This window comes from Rattus norvegicus, chromosome 19 (assembly GCF_036323735.1).
Source record: "Rattus norvegicus strain BN/NHsdMcwi chromosome 19, GRCr8, whole genome shotgun sequence".
Classification (NCBI taxonomy): Eukaryota; Metazoa; Chordata; class Mammalia; order Rodentia; family Muridae; genus Rattus; species Rattus norvegicus.
Window position 1 is genome coordinate 40,708,959 of NC_086037.1, and position 17,241 is coordinate 40,726,199.

The following is a 17,241-nucleotide window of genomic DNA, read 5'->3' on the forward strand; positions in this document are numbered from 1 at the left end:
CAGGTCAGAGGACAACCTTGTAGGAATCCTTCTCTCCTTCCATCGTTGGGTCCCAGCCACTGAACTCAGGCTATCAGGCTTAGTAGCAGTGGCCTTCACTCACTGAGCCATTCTATACATTTCAAATTTTGCTTAGTGTTTTATGTGCTTGAGTCTTTTTCCATGCAGCCTGTGCATCGTCTGCGTACAATGCCCTTGGAAGGAAGAGGATGGTGCTGGATCCCCTGAGATGGGATCCTGTCGGTTGTTAACCACTATGTGGATGTCGTGTGAACCCCAGTCCCCTGCAGGAGCAGCCAGAACCTTTAGCCCCTGAGTCATTTCTCCAGCCCTACTTTACTATATTTGGGGGCAGCCAGACGTGAGCCTGCCAAGGCTAGGCTGAAACACACAATCTTCCACCCGAGCCTGAACAGTGCTCCACATCTGCACCACCATGGCAGCTCTTCGATCTGTTAACTATTCTTCTGTTTTACTTTATTTATTTGCAATACAGAGGTGGAGCCAGAGCATACCATGCAAGGGCTCTACTCCCACCTCTTTTTCACTCTTTGTTTTGCCAAGTTTGTCGTGGAACTTACTCTTATAGCCCAGGCTAGCCCAAACTTGTGATCCTCATGCCTAAGCCTCTTGAGTAGCTGGAATGACAGTTGGTCTGTACTTTCAGGCCAGCTTTTTTATTTATTTTCTTACAATAACACAATAGCACAGGTCTTGGGGCATGATGGGAGGTTCTGACGTTACACACACCTGGTGTCCCTCTATTCCCTGAAGTGGCAAACCAATCAACTGCTAAGGACACAATTTCTTGGAATGGAGCACCCTCAGTCTTCTCCAGCCACTTGACGGGCACAGCATTTTAAGACTGAGGAGAAGGGAAGCAAGGTGGCTGACACGTGCAAGCCCAGCATTCAGGTAGCTGAGGCAGGAGAATGGACAGCTGGATGCTATTTGGTTTGCACAGAAAGGCTCGGTGTGAACATATATGTCGTTTTCATTTACAGTGCTTCAGCAGCTAATTGGAAAGAGGACTCTCCCGCTCTCACACGTGTTAGATGGAGTCTCAAGGCCAAGGGGAACTCAGTATCTTTACGGTTGCTCGATCATTCCCTCCACAAACACTGAGTGAGCACCTGGTGTGGAAGCAGCTCTGTGTTGGGTGCTCAGGATGCTGCCATAAATAAGCACATAAATGTCCCTACCCACGTAAGCAGGACATCCTGGTGAGAGAGGGACAGAATAAACCGGGACGCTCTGTGGAGATCAGGATCAAGAGAGCCACGGGGAGACGGAGCGTATTCAGGCTGCTGTCAGGAAGGCCGGCTGGCACCCAGGGTCACCTGAGACCCCAAATCCTACAGAGGCTAGGTCCCCTAAGGGAATAAGGAACATGGTCTTACAAAGTCCAAAGATTCTCTAGGTGACCTAGGACACGGCAGGGACACTGTGAATGTGACTGGCACACTCCATTGTTTAGGAATATTGACAAGAAAAATCACACATGCGTGTTCAGTACAGACTCAGCCAGGGGAATTGGGAGCTCTTCTCTGCCCACAAGGGCCTCTGTGTGGCCTGGCCTGTGCTGAAGCTACTGGTCCTTCCACACCGTGAGCGCAGAGCACCAGCAGGCAAAGGGAAGGTGTTGTTTAAGACACATCTTACTCTGTAGCCCCGCTCACAGTGACCTGAGCCTGGGCTACAGATGCGTGCTGCCTTACCTGGCTTTATACGGGGTTGGCATAAAGGGTTTGTTATAGCATTATAAAGTTTTATCAGGCCTTGTGCATGCTAGACAAGTACTGTATCAAACTGGGATACACCCCAGCTCACAAACGACCTATTTAACAGGTCCTTTCTCCAAATACTTGAAGGTACTTGGGATTACCCTTGAACATAATAATTTCACGCAGTATTCAACTTAGTCTTTAGTGAACAGTTTAGTGAATAGTGTGATAGGTTGGGTGAGCCAGTTACGTGTTAAATAGAGCCCAGAGAAGGCCACTGTGGAGGGGACCTCCAAGCAGGGGCCTGAAGCTGATGCGGAAATCATACGGTATTTGAAGGAAGAGCTTTCCGGCCACCTGGAAGAGCACAAGCAAAGGCCTTGAGACAGGACTGTGTGGGGCTTGCTCAAAGGCCAAGCAGGAGGCCCAGGAGAGCACGACTGAGCAAAAAGGGGAGCAGAGAACATGAGCAGATCCTACGGGGTGTCGAGGACCACAGGGAGGACTTCTCTTAGTTCTCAGGTCACATGGTACTTGCAGTTTGGAATCCACCCCCTTCTCATGGCATCTTTTCAAGCCCAGAGTTCCCAGAATCAACTGGAAACTTGGCACAAGTGAATGCAATGAGAAAGTTTCTCACACAAACACAAGCAACTCCGACATTCATGACTTTTCTGAACATATAAACCCAGAGAACGAAGTAGCCCGATCTCAAGGTTCCCTACTGCGGGAAGCCAGGTCTCACTACTTCCTGTTGCGCACTTTTTCAAGCTCTGTAAATAGCATGACCAGTGTAGAAACCCTCCACTCTCTTTCCCAATCCTGGAACTTGTGGGGTTTAATAGATCCATCCTTCCTGTGCCTTTAGGCTTATGCTCCTGGCTCTGCAACCTTCCTCAACACTGAGCATCTCTGAAGGCTTTTGTGTTTGAGCCAAATACTTTCCTACTGTCCTTAAAAAAAAGAGTACCACTCTTTTAAGAAATGCCAGCTGTTTTGCAGACATGTAACTGAGCACAGGTAACGGGAGGCATAGATCTCAGGGTCACTGACCCTTCACTGTGATATTCCAGTCCACTGACAGAATGGTCTGTCCCTTCTAACTAACCTTCCTGACCCATACAGAAGAGACTCCCACAGGTGTAGTGTGCTGTGAAGTATTGATCTCTTCCTGAGCTAAACAGAAAAGAGCAGGAGGGAGGGGTCATGGCTCAGTAGTAGAGGGCCTCTCTCATTTCCCCCATTGAGAGGCTAGAGACATGGCTCAAAGGTAGAGCCCTTACCTAGCACACGAAAGATTCTGTCTCCAGCAAAAAGGGTAGGGAAAGGAGTGGGTGGTGGATAAACCGAACATTCCTAGGAACAAGCACACCTTAGGAAAATCACCAGGCAACTTGCAAGCCCTCATTTGGCTTCCGGACCCTTCTTCAGTAGGAAGGAGACATGATAAACCCGGAAGGCTATACAACCATCCCATCGTTACCCAGGACATAACCATGAGCTGTAAAGGGACCTGCAGACTCTCAAAGGACCGTGATACAAATGCTGTCCCTCAGTGTCCCCAGGAGAGTGCTCCCAGAACCCACACTGACCCCACTGCCCAGGCGCTCATGTTCTTTTTACAAAGCCCTCTCTTGTCCTCCTGCAGTCTGTCATCAGCAGCTGCATGTAGCAGATAGCTTGCATTCTGACATCAATGGCGTGCCAACAGCTGCTAATGTGTACTGTTCAGGGCAGAGTAAAGAAGACAAAGTGTGTCCAGGTACCATTTAAATATAAACGAGTGATGTCGGGAGAGCCCGCACAGTGGTTACCCATGTCCAGTGTGGCTGCCTGTAACTCCAGCTCCAGGTCCTCCTCTAAACTCAGCAGATGCCTGCATTCACATATGCACATGCCTGCCAGCTCGCTCACGCTCTCTCTCTCTCTCTCTCTCTCTCTCTCTCTCTCTCTCTCTTTCTCTCTCTCTCTCTCTCTCACACACACGACACAACACACGCACGCACACACGCATGCACGCACACACACATACATACACACACACCACACACACTACACCACACACACACCACACACCCCACACACACACACCACACACACACACCACACACCCACACACCACACACACACACACCACACACCACACACCCCACACACACACCACACATACACACACACCACATACTACACCACATACACACACACACCACACACACACACCACACACCACACACCCCACACACACACCACACATACACACACACCACATACTACACCACATACACACACACACCACACACACACACCACACACACACACCACACACACTACACCACACACACACACCACATACACACCCCCCCACACCACACACACACACACACACCACACACCACACACCACACACACACACCACACACACACATACACACACACCACATACTACATCACATACACACACACACACCACACCATACACACCCCACACACACACCACACACACACATACCACACCACACACACACATACACACACATCACATACTACACCACATACACACACACACACCACACCATACACACCACACACACACACCACCCCCCTACACACACACACCACATAAAGTAATAAAATGAATCTGTAAATAATAAACAAATCTGAAAAAGAGGTCTCATACAGCCCAAGCTAGCCTTGAGTCCACTATTAGTCAAAATGACAACAATTTCCTGATCCTGCTGCCTTCAGACTCCCAGACACCTGGTTGGTGTCGTGCTACAGTCGAACCCAGCATTCTGCCACTGAACCATATCCCAACCTTTTAAAAAGTTTTGGTCCGTTGATTGGCTGGTTCCAAAGACATGGACGCTGTCAGCAGAGAGGGCGGGCAGGGTGCAGAGTACTGAACCATAAGGGTGATCTGGCTCTGGAGACGGCAGTGACCTTGAGCTATGAAGAATGCTGGGCAGACCCTGGAGTTTGAGATTTATGCAAGCGGGAGTAAGGCACCTTTGGGGTCGGGGAAAGGCTGTTCCAGAAAGGTCAACTGGGCGCCCCACCCCATGAGCTGCTCAACAGCTGTCCTGTGTACACACAGGAGACAAACAACTGCTGGCCACCAGCAGGTACTCCCTAACTGTCCAGGAGCCTGCAGACCTGGCAAGCAGGTGTGCCAATCTCACCAACTGTGTTTGTCCAACAGAAAGAGACAAAGCACATGGATGTCCCTCACCTGGGGACAATAAGAAGGGAATAAAGTGACGGCCATACAGTGTGGGTGTGACAGCCTCACAGGACAGACTCGATGTGCCAGGCATCATGTCACCTCTCCGTATGACATGGAGGCTCATGCCTGAGATGGGACTGATGGCCTGTGCTGAGGCTGGACCACCTGTGTTGCTATAGCAATCAGATGGCTCCTGAAGATTTGCTTAAGCCTGACACCTATTGGAGATTCTCAAGGAGAAAGGCCACAGCTAGGGCCACTTCTGTGGCCTCTTCTTTCCCATATGCACAGGGTCTCATGTCCTTCACCTCTGGGTGGGGGAGGGGACCAGACACTGACTGACACTTGTTTGGAAATGTGTGACGCTCCTGGAAGGAGGTGGGAAAGCCAAAGGATCCACACAAGAAGTAAGAAGGGCTGGTTGGAGCAAGAGCGCCACCACGGTGCTCAGGGTGTCGCTGCAGCCCCGCAGAGTAAATGGTCTACACCTCTTTGTCTTGTCTTTTCTCCTCTCTCACCCCATCCCTCTCCCTGCAAGCGAAGGTTCCATGCCAACTTACAGATGCTCCTGTGTAGCTGCTAATACAACAAATGCTAATTAAGTTCCCCAAAGCTCACACTAGTGTCTGTGTGTAAGACTCTGAGGGACCCTGTCCCCACTTGGTTCTGATTGGTAAATAAAGATGCCGGCAGCCAATGGCTGGGCGGGACAGACGTGAGACTTAAGCGGTTACCAAAAGCGAGCTGCCAAGCCTGAAGACAGTGCAGAACAGAGAGACATGGCAACCCTGTGAAGGAACCAGAGGAGAGTGATCCAAGAGGGCGTCCTGACTGGGTCCAGGGCAGCCAAGACAGAATATAGGATTTAGTAAGTAATAACTCAGGATTATCAGCTAGAGGTAGACTAACCGCATGGAGGTTAGGAAGTGGCCCAGTCATTGAGCTGATTAAGGCATATCAAAATATAAAGGCTGTGTGCGTGTGTGTGTGTGTTAAGTTATTGATATTGATACAATCAAAGATATATTCATTTCTATCAGTTCTATTCCTTTAGAGAACCCTGACTAAGGCAACATGGGTGTTCTTTAAAGAGAGCATCTACTGAGATGGGGAAACAGCTCGGTGGTGAGAGCACCTGCTGCCCAAGCAAATGGACCTGAGTTCAAATCCCCATCACTCACTTGACTAAAAGATGAGGGTGTGAATGAATGCCTATGAACCCAGCACTGTGGGGAAACACAGGAGGATCTCTGGGGCTTCTGGCTTCCATCACAGCTCTAGGCTCGGTGAGAGACCCTGTCTCTAAGGAGTAACATGGAAAGCAATAGAGCAGAATGCCCAAGATCCCCCATAACTTCTGCATGTACATGCACTATACACGGAAACATATGCACACATGCACCACACACAACACACATATACCACACATATATAAGTCATACATATATACACATATACAAAACATATATATGTATATACAACACACACAGCACATATATATTCACAAACCCATATATGGTCATAACACAAACACATATATGCATGTATCACATACATATGTACATATACGATACACATAAAACACACACATGCACATATATCCTATATACCCTACATACAACATACATATGTACATATACCACACACAACCCATGCACGCACATAGAACACATGTGTACACACAACACAAATGAGTGTACATGTTTGGGTGTACATATGTGTGGGCATGCTGTGATATGCATGGAGACCAGAGGAAAACTAGAAGGAGAGGGTTTTCTCCTTCCACCGTGTGGCTTCCAAGCATCAAACTCATCATCGGCCTTGGTGGACTTGTAAAGACTCTGCCATCACACAGGGCCCACTTACTTGGTTTCAGATATAGACTCACAAGTTTTCTAATGTGTAGAAACACTTAACAAGTGCTCAAAAAAATGTGTACCTGTCCTTGTGTGCACACCCAAGTCGTGTGTGTGTGTGTTTATGAGAGAGAGAGAGATTGAGAGAGAGAGAATGAGAGAGAGAGAGAGAATGAGAGAAAGAGAGAGAGAGAGTTCCTAAACACAAATACCCAAATACCAGAGGAGGCCCTGGGGTAACCTGGTGTTTCATTCTTGCCTATTCCCTGGGGACAGAATCTCCCACCATCTTCCTGTCTCTAACCCACCACAGCACTGTAGTCACGTGCCACAGCTGGCATTTTATATGGGTGCTGGGGATCTGAACTTAGGTCCTTGTGGTTGCATAGTTGGGGCATCTTGGGCACTGTAAAACTCGTGCCCAGGCAAGCATAAGGCAAGGTGGAAGGGGAAAAATCTAATGAAATCGGGGTCAATACACACTCATGGCTGGGGCATAGGTCCCATGAGGACAGAGCTAAACAAACTGCCAGGCCAGATGGCCAAGGTTGACTGCCGAGCTGAGGCCAGCAGGCATCAGCTGAAGTGTGTGCCCCAGTGAGGAGAAGGCTGATCACAGCTGGTGCACTTTCCATCCATGTACCTGTCACCTGATAGATGTGTGATTATAGTGCTAGGACAGATGGGGACATGGGTAACCCCACCACATGGACATGGACTGAAGGAAAGAGAGAGGATGGAGACCCCAGGCTGCTTATGACGTCTGAGTCCCTGTATCCAGCCCAGCTTTGCTTTTCCTCCTCCCCACCCATCCACCCAGCAGCAACACATATTGAGCACCTGCTGTATACTGGGCTAAAGCTATCACCTTATTCTCCTACCTGGCATAAATCAACCCCCATTTCCCTGAATGTCCTCTCTTCTCTTCACCTCTACATCCAGCTCAAGATGTGCTGTTTCCTGTGCTAAAGCTACCAACTTCCTGTGTGGGGGCAGAGGTTCTCAGCTTCTATATCTCCCATTCTGTGCCTCATCTAAGCACAGAAGCGAGGCCAGCCATGGGGTATGTGTCAGAGGCAATGAAGAGACACACACCTGGGATAACCTTAGCTGAGGGTGGGCAGGAGCAAACAGCAATCCCCTCCTTCAAAACCACTGTGCCTGGGCCACTTGCCAGGCTCTCACTGCCTGCTGTGTGTCCTTGGTAAGTCGCATCTCTGAGCCGGTTTTCTTATTCATAAAGTAGACACCACAGCACGTACTTCATAGAGTCACATGTAAGGGTGAACTACAGTTACCTGCACCAGAACATTCCACCAAGCATGATTAAAAATGGTCCTTTTAAAATGGCATCTGAGGGGTTGGGGATTTAGCTCAGCGGTAGAGCACTTGCCTAGCAAGCGCAAGGCCCTGGGTTCGGTCCCCAGCTCCGAAAAAAAAATGGCATCTGAGGCTCAGTGGGTAAAATACTTGCTACACAACATGAAGAACAGAATTCAGATCCCCACATAGTCACATGAAAGCTACGAGCATGTGGTGGCTGCACGAAACCCCAGCCCTGAGAGGTGGAGAAATGGAGACAATGAGCAAGCTGACCGATCAGATCCAGACTCAGTGAGGAAGCAAGTAAGCGAGAGCCTCCACATACATACAAACACATGTGACCTGCACCTACACATGCCAAGACATGACCAAGCATGCACACATGCATTCACACCACACACATACTCTATATGATAGATGATAGATTGATAGGTAGATACATAGATGCATAGATAGATACATAGATACATAGATAGATAGATACATACATACATACATACATACTTAGATACATAGATAGATAGATAGATACATAGATACATACATAAACAAATACATACATACATAAATAGATACTTAGATACATAGAAACATACATACATAAATAGATACTTAGATACATAGATACATACATACATAAATAGATACTTAGATACATAGATAGATACATAGATACATAGATAGATACATACATACATACATAAATAGATAAATACATACATACATAAGTAGATACTTAGATACATAGATAGATAGATAGATGCATAGATAGATACATACATAGATAGATACATAGATACATACAAACAGATTCATAGATAGATAGATAGATAGATAGATAGATAGATAGATAGATAGATAGATAGATTAGATGAGGAGATGAGATGAGATGAGATGAGATCATTTTAAGTTGCATTTGGGGACTGGGGAGATAGACCAGTAGGTAAGTACCTGCCAGGCAGCCATGAGAACCGGGATTCCATGCACCCACAGAAAGCCAAGCATGGTGGCACAGATTTGCAACACCAAAGATCTGGTGAGTTGGAGGCAGGAGAATCCCTGAAGGTCACTGGCCGGCCAGCCTGGACGAATGGGAAAGCCCTGATCGCAATGACAGACTGTCCCACAAAGCCAGGTGATGTTGTCTCAGAAAGGTTGATGTCTGTCCTCTATACACATACACGAATTGTCAGAAAGCCAGGCACAGTGGCTCACACCTATAAGCCCAACACTAGGCTGAAGCAGACCAACCTGTCTGCCGAGTCAAATATGTCTTCCCCAGCCTCCAGGCAGTTGCTCCCCGTTACTCTGGGCAGCAGTGGGAGGCACTTTTGCCAATAGCACATCTTTCAGGTTCCTTCTGCTGGATATGTGCTTGTGATTCCTCTGTGCTTAGCATCAGCAGGTGTATCCTGGCCTTCCTCACTCACCCTGCCCCTTTGGCTAGATGGCATGGCATCTCAGTGTGTCACTGAAGTATTAATTGGTCAGCACGTTAATTTGTTAGAGTAGCATGATGACTGGTGCCTCCCTTATTGAACAAATATTTTTATATTATTAATCTTAAGATAGAGACTTCATGTGTAGACCAAGCTGGTCTTGAATTCACAACTATGTGCCTGTCTCTGCCTCCCAAGATCTATGAGTAAAGGTATATAGTACAGAGCCCAGTCTTGAACAAATATTTATTGACTGCTACAGTGGTTTGGATCTAAGTCAGCTCCAAAGGGTCGTGTGTTGCAGGATTGGGCCCCAGTGCAGCTGTGAGCAGAGCTGGGCTTCAGGGTAAGTACATTGTGAGGCTATGACATCATTGGTGGGTGGAGGGGTGGAAACTTGAGGAGGTGAGGTCTGGTGTAGGAAGTCAGGTCACTGTGGCTGCATTACTGAAGGGGTTATCAGAACCCCACTCCTTTCCCTTCTTGTCTGTCTTTTCTCTCAGCTGCCCAAAGTTAGGAGCACTTTAAACAAATTGAGTCTGGGCCTGAAGAAAGCTTGAAGGGGCTGGGAGATGACTCGGTCAATAAAATACTGTGTATACAAGCATGAGAACCTGAGTTCAATCCCCAGACCTCTAGGTAAAAGCTAGACTTGGGGGCTGGAAAGATGGCTCAGTGCACGCTGCTCTTGCAGAGTTTAGTTCCCAGCACCTACACCCAGCAGGTCACAACCACCAGTTACTTCAGCTCCAGAAGATCCAATACCCTCCTCAGGCACTGTACCCGTGTGCACACCCCCGCCCCAATACACACATATACTCATAATTAAAACAAACAAAATCAAGCCTTAGATGATGTAGAGAACCCATGTTCAATTTCTATCACCCATGTGGCTCACAGCTCTTTGTAACTCAAGTTCCAGGGGATCCAACTCCCTCTTCTGGCCTCTATTGACAGCAGGCATCACAGGGTGCACAGGCTTAAATTCAAGCAGAACACTCATCTACATTTAAAAAAAAACTTTAAAAAATGAAGATAGGAAAAAAAGAAAGAGAAAGCGAGGGGAAGAAAAATGGGAGGAAAGGAAGGAGGAAGAATGAAAGAAAGGAAGGAAGGAAGGAAGGAAGAGGGAGAGAGAGAAGTGGGTGTGTAGGCACAGCTGTAGCCAGGGAGTTGAGAAACAGAGGCAGGGGAATGGCCATCTGGCCAACCTAGCCCACACACTACAACCCATGAAAGGCCCTGCCTCGAACATCAGGTGGCTGGGATAAGGGCTCCGGAGGCCCCACCGATAGCTGAAGAGCGGCTCGAAGTTTATGGCTGCTGGAGAGCTTTCTCCTGGGGTATGGGCCCCAGTAGGATGTCCGTGCTCTAGTGTATGGCCCTACGGTTCCATACTTGTGGGCAGTCGTAATTGGGGTTTTTACATTGTTGTTTCTTTGTTTTATTTGAGACAAGGTCTTACCATGCAGCCCAAAACTCACTACGTAAACCAGGTTAGCCTTGAACCTATAGAGATTTGCCTGACTTTGCCTCTTGAGGGCTGGGATTAAAGTCACACACAACAGTTCCTGGAGATACACACACACACACACACACACACACACACACACACACACACTCTAAAGCAGGGAGAAGCATGTGTTTGAAGGCAGAGAGGAAGAAGTGAGTGTGGAGAGAATGAAGGAACAGTATATAAGGCTGGTGAGATGGCTCAATGAATAAAGCCACTTGCTACCAAAATGATAACTTGAACTCCATCTCCAAAAGACATATGGTGGAAGGAGAGAACTGGCTTCCGTAAGTTGACCTCTGACCTCCGAAAACACACGGTAGCTTACATGTAAGTGTGTGTGCATGGCATGTGAGTGTATGTGCATGAGTAGATGCAGATGTCACACAAGATAAAGATAAATACAAAAAATTAAAAAAATATGCTGTATATATGAAAAAAGTCAAAAGAATACACTTAAAATATTTTTTAACAAGGTGTTTGGCTTCCAAAGAAAAGCTGCATTTGATACTGGGTTTGACACATACATGCACACACATGCATGTAAACACAAACAGATGAATTAGGAGTGTGCATAATATAGTTACCCCTCCTTTTTTTGTTGTTGTTTTATTGAGACAGTATCTCGTGTAGCCCAGGCTGCCCTTGTAGCTAATGTTTGTAGCTTCAACTTTTAATCATCCTGCTTCTGTCTCCAAAGTGTGAGGATTGCAGACATGTACCACTGTGCGGGAGTCAGAACCAAGTCCTGTTTCTAATGTCCAGACAGGTCTATGTAGGGCTAGGGACAGTAATGGGAAAAGGGGGTAGGGGGAGGTGAGTTGTGTGGTACCTGAGAGCATCTTCCATCCTGCCCTGGCTTCATTTCTGTTGCTAAGACAAAAGCAACTTAAAAAACAAAGGGTTGTTTCTGCATTACAGTTTAGGACCAGTTCAGCACAGCAGGGAAATCAAGGCAGAAGCTTGAAGCAGCCAGTCACATCCACAGTCCAGAGAGAGCAACTGCCCACTCCTGCTCAGCACCCTGTCTAAACATATACAGTCAGGATCCCCTGCCTAGGGAATAATGCCGCCCGCAGTGGGCTGGGTTTTCCCACATCAATTAATGTAATCAAGACACCCCCCCCCACCAACATGCTTACAGGCCAACCTGATTTGGATCCTTCACTGAGACTTTTCCCAGGTGATTCTAGATCGTAAGTTGAAAACTAGTTCTAACCATCACAAGCTCCGTTTGGGTGTGTGATCAACCCAATTGTTAAATGCATTTAAGAAGGAATCCATCAGAAATGAGAGGAGACAGACACAAAGGCCACTCACTACGGGGTTCCATGCATGGAAACAGAAGGCACATGACTCCTAGGACCAAGGTCACACAGTGGCTGCTGCTCCGGCTGGGTGAGGGAGGTGACCCGAGGGTCTATGCTTCTTATCCGGAATGATGGGAAATGACCATGTAGGGTGGCGGTCGCACTGCCTCATAGGTATACAAATACTGCAACCAGTTTTAAGAAGAAATCAAGCCAGATCTAGTGGCTCCAACGAAGGAAGGAAGGAAGGAAGGAAGGAAGGAAGGAGGAAGGGAAGGAGGGAGGGAGGGAGGGAGGGAGAGAGGGAGGGAGGGAAGGAAGGAAGGAGGAAGGGCATTGGAACCCGATCCACTGGTAAAATGCTCACTGTGCTGACATGACTCGTGCCTCTGATTCCTCATTCTATTCGAAATATGCATAGTGGCACACAGCAGTAACCCAGCCAGGGATGACAGGGACACCTGTGTCCCTCCAACTCAATGGCCACAGCCTGGCAAACCCTGTAAGCCCCAGGAACGAGATGGAGAGTGATTGAGGAAGACCCTGGCCTCCACATACATGGGCACACATGTGCACATGCACCTTCATACATTTGCACACACCAACAGGTACACGCACGAAGTCATGCACCACATAGACAGAAGGAAGGGGAGGGAAGCCGCGTGTCTTCCTGAGAGGAGACCGTAAAGCAGCCTGTATCATGGAGTTAGGTTGTTTCTGTCAAGCCTCCCAGCTCCATCCTCAGCAAAAGACCCTGACGCATAGGTAGATGGTCAGTCTCACCCATGACTGTGAGGCCTCCGAGCTCGACTGTCCAGTGAGACACTCAGGATCTTAGCAATCTGGGGATGATTCTCATCCTGGGCTGGCAGGATCCAAGAATCCTCAAGAAACCCTGGCTTGACAACTCCTTCAACCTCCCTGCCTGGGCGGCTGTCCAAGGTCTGGCTTTCCAGGACAGTGTCTGGGGACTCAGGAGGGTGACTCCACCCACTGATTAAATCAACCCTTTCCTCCTTCAAGATGAACTTGACCTTGCCAGGGGGATCAGAATGAGTTGGCCCAGCAGCTCTAAGCTGTCTCATGCCGTGAAGACAGCCTGGATTGAAAGATCCCAGAATAGAACCTTCCTTCCTGACCCTTCCTAAGGGTCCTCAGAGCCTGTAGACTAACAATATTTAAAAAGTAGCCAGGAGTGCTAGCACGTGTCAATATTCTACCATTCAGGAGGTTGAAGGTCCAGACCAGCCTAGGCTACATGGGAACCCTGTCTCAGAGGGGGAAAAAAACAGTAATAAATAATAAAATAATAAACCCTATGCTAGAACCCAAAGTGACCGAGGTCTCAGAGGACACTACGTTGGTGGCCACTGCCCTCATCATTTCTTTCAATGTCAAATTCATTCTCTCCCTCCTGACCTTGAGGGCTGCTCATTGTGGGCTCTTTGGGAGAAGATGACATTGAATTAAACCCACCTTACGGGGAGGAAATGTGGCCCCTGCACAGGACGGCTTACGCACTTCTGCGGGTTCTTCTTGTATCTCAGCCAGCGTCTGGGAGGGGTGTGTCTCCCTGATCTGGGGGAGGGGTGTCTTCTTGTAGTCAGGAGGCAGAGTATTGGGGAGGGGAGGGGCTTGAGGCCATATAATGGGGGGGGGGGAGTTGTAGCAGCTAAGCACACCTGAAGTATCTGCAAGTGACCTGAGATCACCCTAGAAATTCCGTGCATGGACATAAGGAGGCCATGTGAAGCCATCAGCTCTGAGCCAGATGGGGCTGCTGGTGGGGGTTATTCAGACGTGACTTTGGCCTAGACACAGGAACAGGGGGTGCAGGGAGGAGGCCTGTGCCGGCTGTTTCTGCTACCTCCAAGCTGCTGTGCTCCAGTTACATTTTGGTTTGGCTTCCTCTTGGGCCAGGTCTCAGGGACATCCCCCACTCTGCAACAAAGACTGGAGACTGCTGGGTAGCCCTGCACCCCAGTCCCACCGGCCTGGCCCAAGGTCCTTCAGGGGGTGTGCATGAGGCTGTCAGCATGGAGAGAGACTCAAAGGAGAGAAAAACTGACCGATAAAAAGAGAAAAGAAGAGAGAGGAGTTGGGGATAGAAAAGTGCGAGAAAGGGGAAAGAAAAAGACAAAAACAGGGGGGAGGATGGGGAGGGGAACACCCATAGAGAAGGGGAGTGGGAGGGGTTAGGGGGATGTTGGCCTGGAACCCGGGAAAGGGAATAACAATCAAAATGTAAATAAGAAATACCCAAGTTAATAAAGATGAGAAAAAAAAAAGACAAAAACAGAGGAGAGGGAGAGAGAGACAGAAAAAGACAGAGAAAGGGGAGAAGACAGAGAGAGACGTAGAAAAGAGACAGAGACAGAGAAAGGAGAGAGAACGAGAGACAGACAGAGAAAGGAGAGAGACACAGAGACAGACAGAGAAAGGAGAGAGAAACACAGAGAGAGAGAGAGAGAGAGAGAGAGAGAGAGAGAGAGAGAGAGAGAGAGAGATCTTCATCTAAATCGATTCTCTCTAGGCTCTTCCAGGGCACAGGTCAAGCGGTGAAGGCAAGCATGAGACCTTGGCCCGGGACTCTCAGCAGCGCAGGAATGCCCTGTGAGCAACGGGGCTGAGAAAAGCTGTCTGCTTGCTGGGCTTTAGACTGCTAGTTACTCCCAGAGCCCAGTCACGTGTCCCTGCAGGTGGCAAAGACATTGGTCGCCAGAGGCTACAAACCCAGAGCTGAGGGTAGTTAGAAGAAAACAAATTTGAGGGCTGGAGATGTGGCTGAATGACAGGCACTTTCCTAGTATGTGCAAGGTCCTGCCCCCCCCCCCAAAAAAAACTACTTTAAAAAGAGAAATAAGACTACCCACTTACACACACTTTAAGAGAGACTCTCGAAAGAAAGACATGTTAGAGGTTTGCTTTTGTTTTGTTTTTCAAAGAATCAAGTAAATTTTGAGATCAACTCAAAAGAAAAATTATTTACAGAGAAAGGCAGAGAACTATTGGAATAAAAAAGAAAACTGAACTCCTTATGGAACGCCATGCCCTACTCTAGGCACTCCACTCTGCCGAGCTCTGCTCACCTGCATCGGATCTAGTGGGTGTTACAGCCAGTCCTCCCGGAGTCCCGAGGGTCCCTCCTGGTCAGCACCCGGGCTTGCAGCAGTGAGCGGTACACAGATCCATGGACTAGCCCGCCCTAGAAGTGCATAAAATGCGTGGGGCGCCAAGAGCTGCGCACCGAAGCCAGTGCGGACAGAACAGGGCAGCTGCTCCAGCTGTGGCTGAAGGAGGGGCGAGCTGCTGTGAAGCTCGGGGGAAGGTTGAACTGACCAAGCTCTCTGATCCTCTGCAGTTAAGTATCTCGTGCCATCCAACCAGGAGCTGAGAGCAAGCCTCCTCCGTTGCTCCTTGCAGGGAATCAGGAGATTTTTCTTGATTTTCTGTGTCTCTTAACTCGGCACAGTGACTTCGCAGTGCCGAGCAGAAAACTCTTGGGGGCGGGGCGCTTTGAGGGTGGCGCTCAAGGTACCACTCTGCTCCACCTGATCCTGGCGAGTCAGGGAAGGCAGGAGGCTGCTCAGAATTCAGCCACATCCCCTTTACCGATGGCGACCTAAATTATTCATGCTCTTAGAGAAACAGTATTTAGGATGCAGCTGCTTATCTATGCCCTGAAAACAGGTTTCGGCTCCTCTGACCTCCTCAGGGCAATATTACCACAGCAGGACCTAGAAAACAGAACCGGATCTCTTCTGCGCAGGGCTCCAGAGTACAGGCTGCACACTTGTCTGCCGCTGAGAACTTAGACCAAAGATTCTTATCCTCCTCTTTTTTTCTTTTTTTTTTTTTTAAGAGGATGGAACCCAGGACTTTGAAAATGCTAGGCAAATGATCTACCATACCCCAACCAATGCACCCTGTGATTTATTTACTCTTAACTGATTGGTTGATTGAGACACTCCATAGGCCAGGATAGCTTTGAACTCACAGAGACCCACCTGCTTCTGTCTCCCGGTACCGGGATTAAGGTTTGTGTCACCACAGCAAGATTCTACTTACCTATCTTTGAGGTAGTGTCTTGCTCTGTAGCCCAGGCTAGCACTAAACTCTACACCCTGTCTCAGCCTCCCCTGTGCTGGGATCACAGATATCCACTGCTACCTACAGTAGACACCTGTGTTTCTTTTTAAAGGGCTATATATTTCCCATAAGAAACAGCAAGGAGCCAGCAAGATGGCTCAGTGGGTAAAGATGCCTGCCCCCAAGCCTGACAACCTGAGTTTGACTCCTGGGACCCATGTGATGGATCTGTGACTAATATTTAATAGGCTCACCCCAGCGCTTGTCTCCAGTAAGATGTTTCTTCTCTGATCTCGGCAACGCAGCCACATTCACGAGCACAGCTGCTCTGGCCTTTAAGGGCACCTGCACTGTGTGCCCAGACACACATAGGCATACACACACAAACAAAAATAAAAATAAATCTTTAAAAAAAAATCACGAAGCGCAAGGCCCTGGGTTCGGTCCCCAGCTCCGAAAAAAAGAACCAAAAAAAAAAAAAAAATCACACACACACACACACACACACACACACACACACACAAGAGAAGAAAGAAACAAGCATAAACAATGAAACACAGCTGAAGACACTGGGAGCACCCCACGACAGGAGCACCCCACAACATGGACACCCCACAATAGGAGCACCCCACGACAGGAGCACCCCACTACAGGGTTACTACGTTCTTTGCTCACTTGTGTGTGTGTACCTCAAGGTGGCTCATCAGGGAAAAAGTCTGCTGTCAAGCCACATTCTGAGTGATCCCTGTGGTAGAAGGAGAGGA

The 17,241-nt window shown here is 48.4% G+C and overlaps 1 protein-coding gene across 11 annotated transcripts in view; it reads right to left on the bottom strand.

The window, feature by feature from the left end:
- Cacna1a (calcium voltage-gated channel subunit alpha1 A) overlaps positions 1-15,852 on the bottom strand; it is a 299,251-nt gene extending 283,399 nt beyond the window's left edge. For 4 of the 11 annotated variants that reach the window (XM_039097487.2, XM_063277792.1, XM_063277791.1 and 1 more), the window contains exon 1: positions 15,478-15,844. The gene's annotated coding sequence lies outside the window, so the exon portion shown is untranslated. Of the gene's footprint in view, positions 1-15,477 lie in introns of all 11 variants that reach the window. The other 7 variants (XM_063277790.1, XM_063277793.1, XM_063277798.1 and 4 more) reach the window with 4 other exon arrangements.
- Between the last annotated feature and the right edge of the window lie 1,389 nt (positions 15,853-17,241).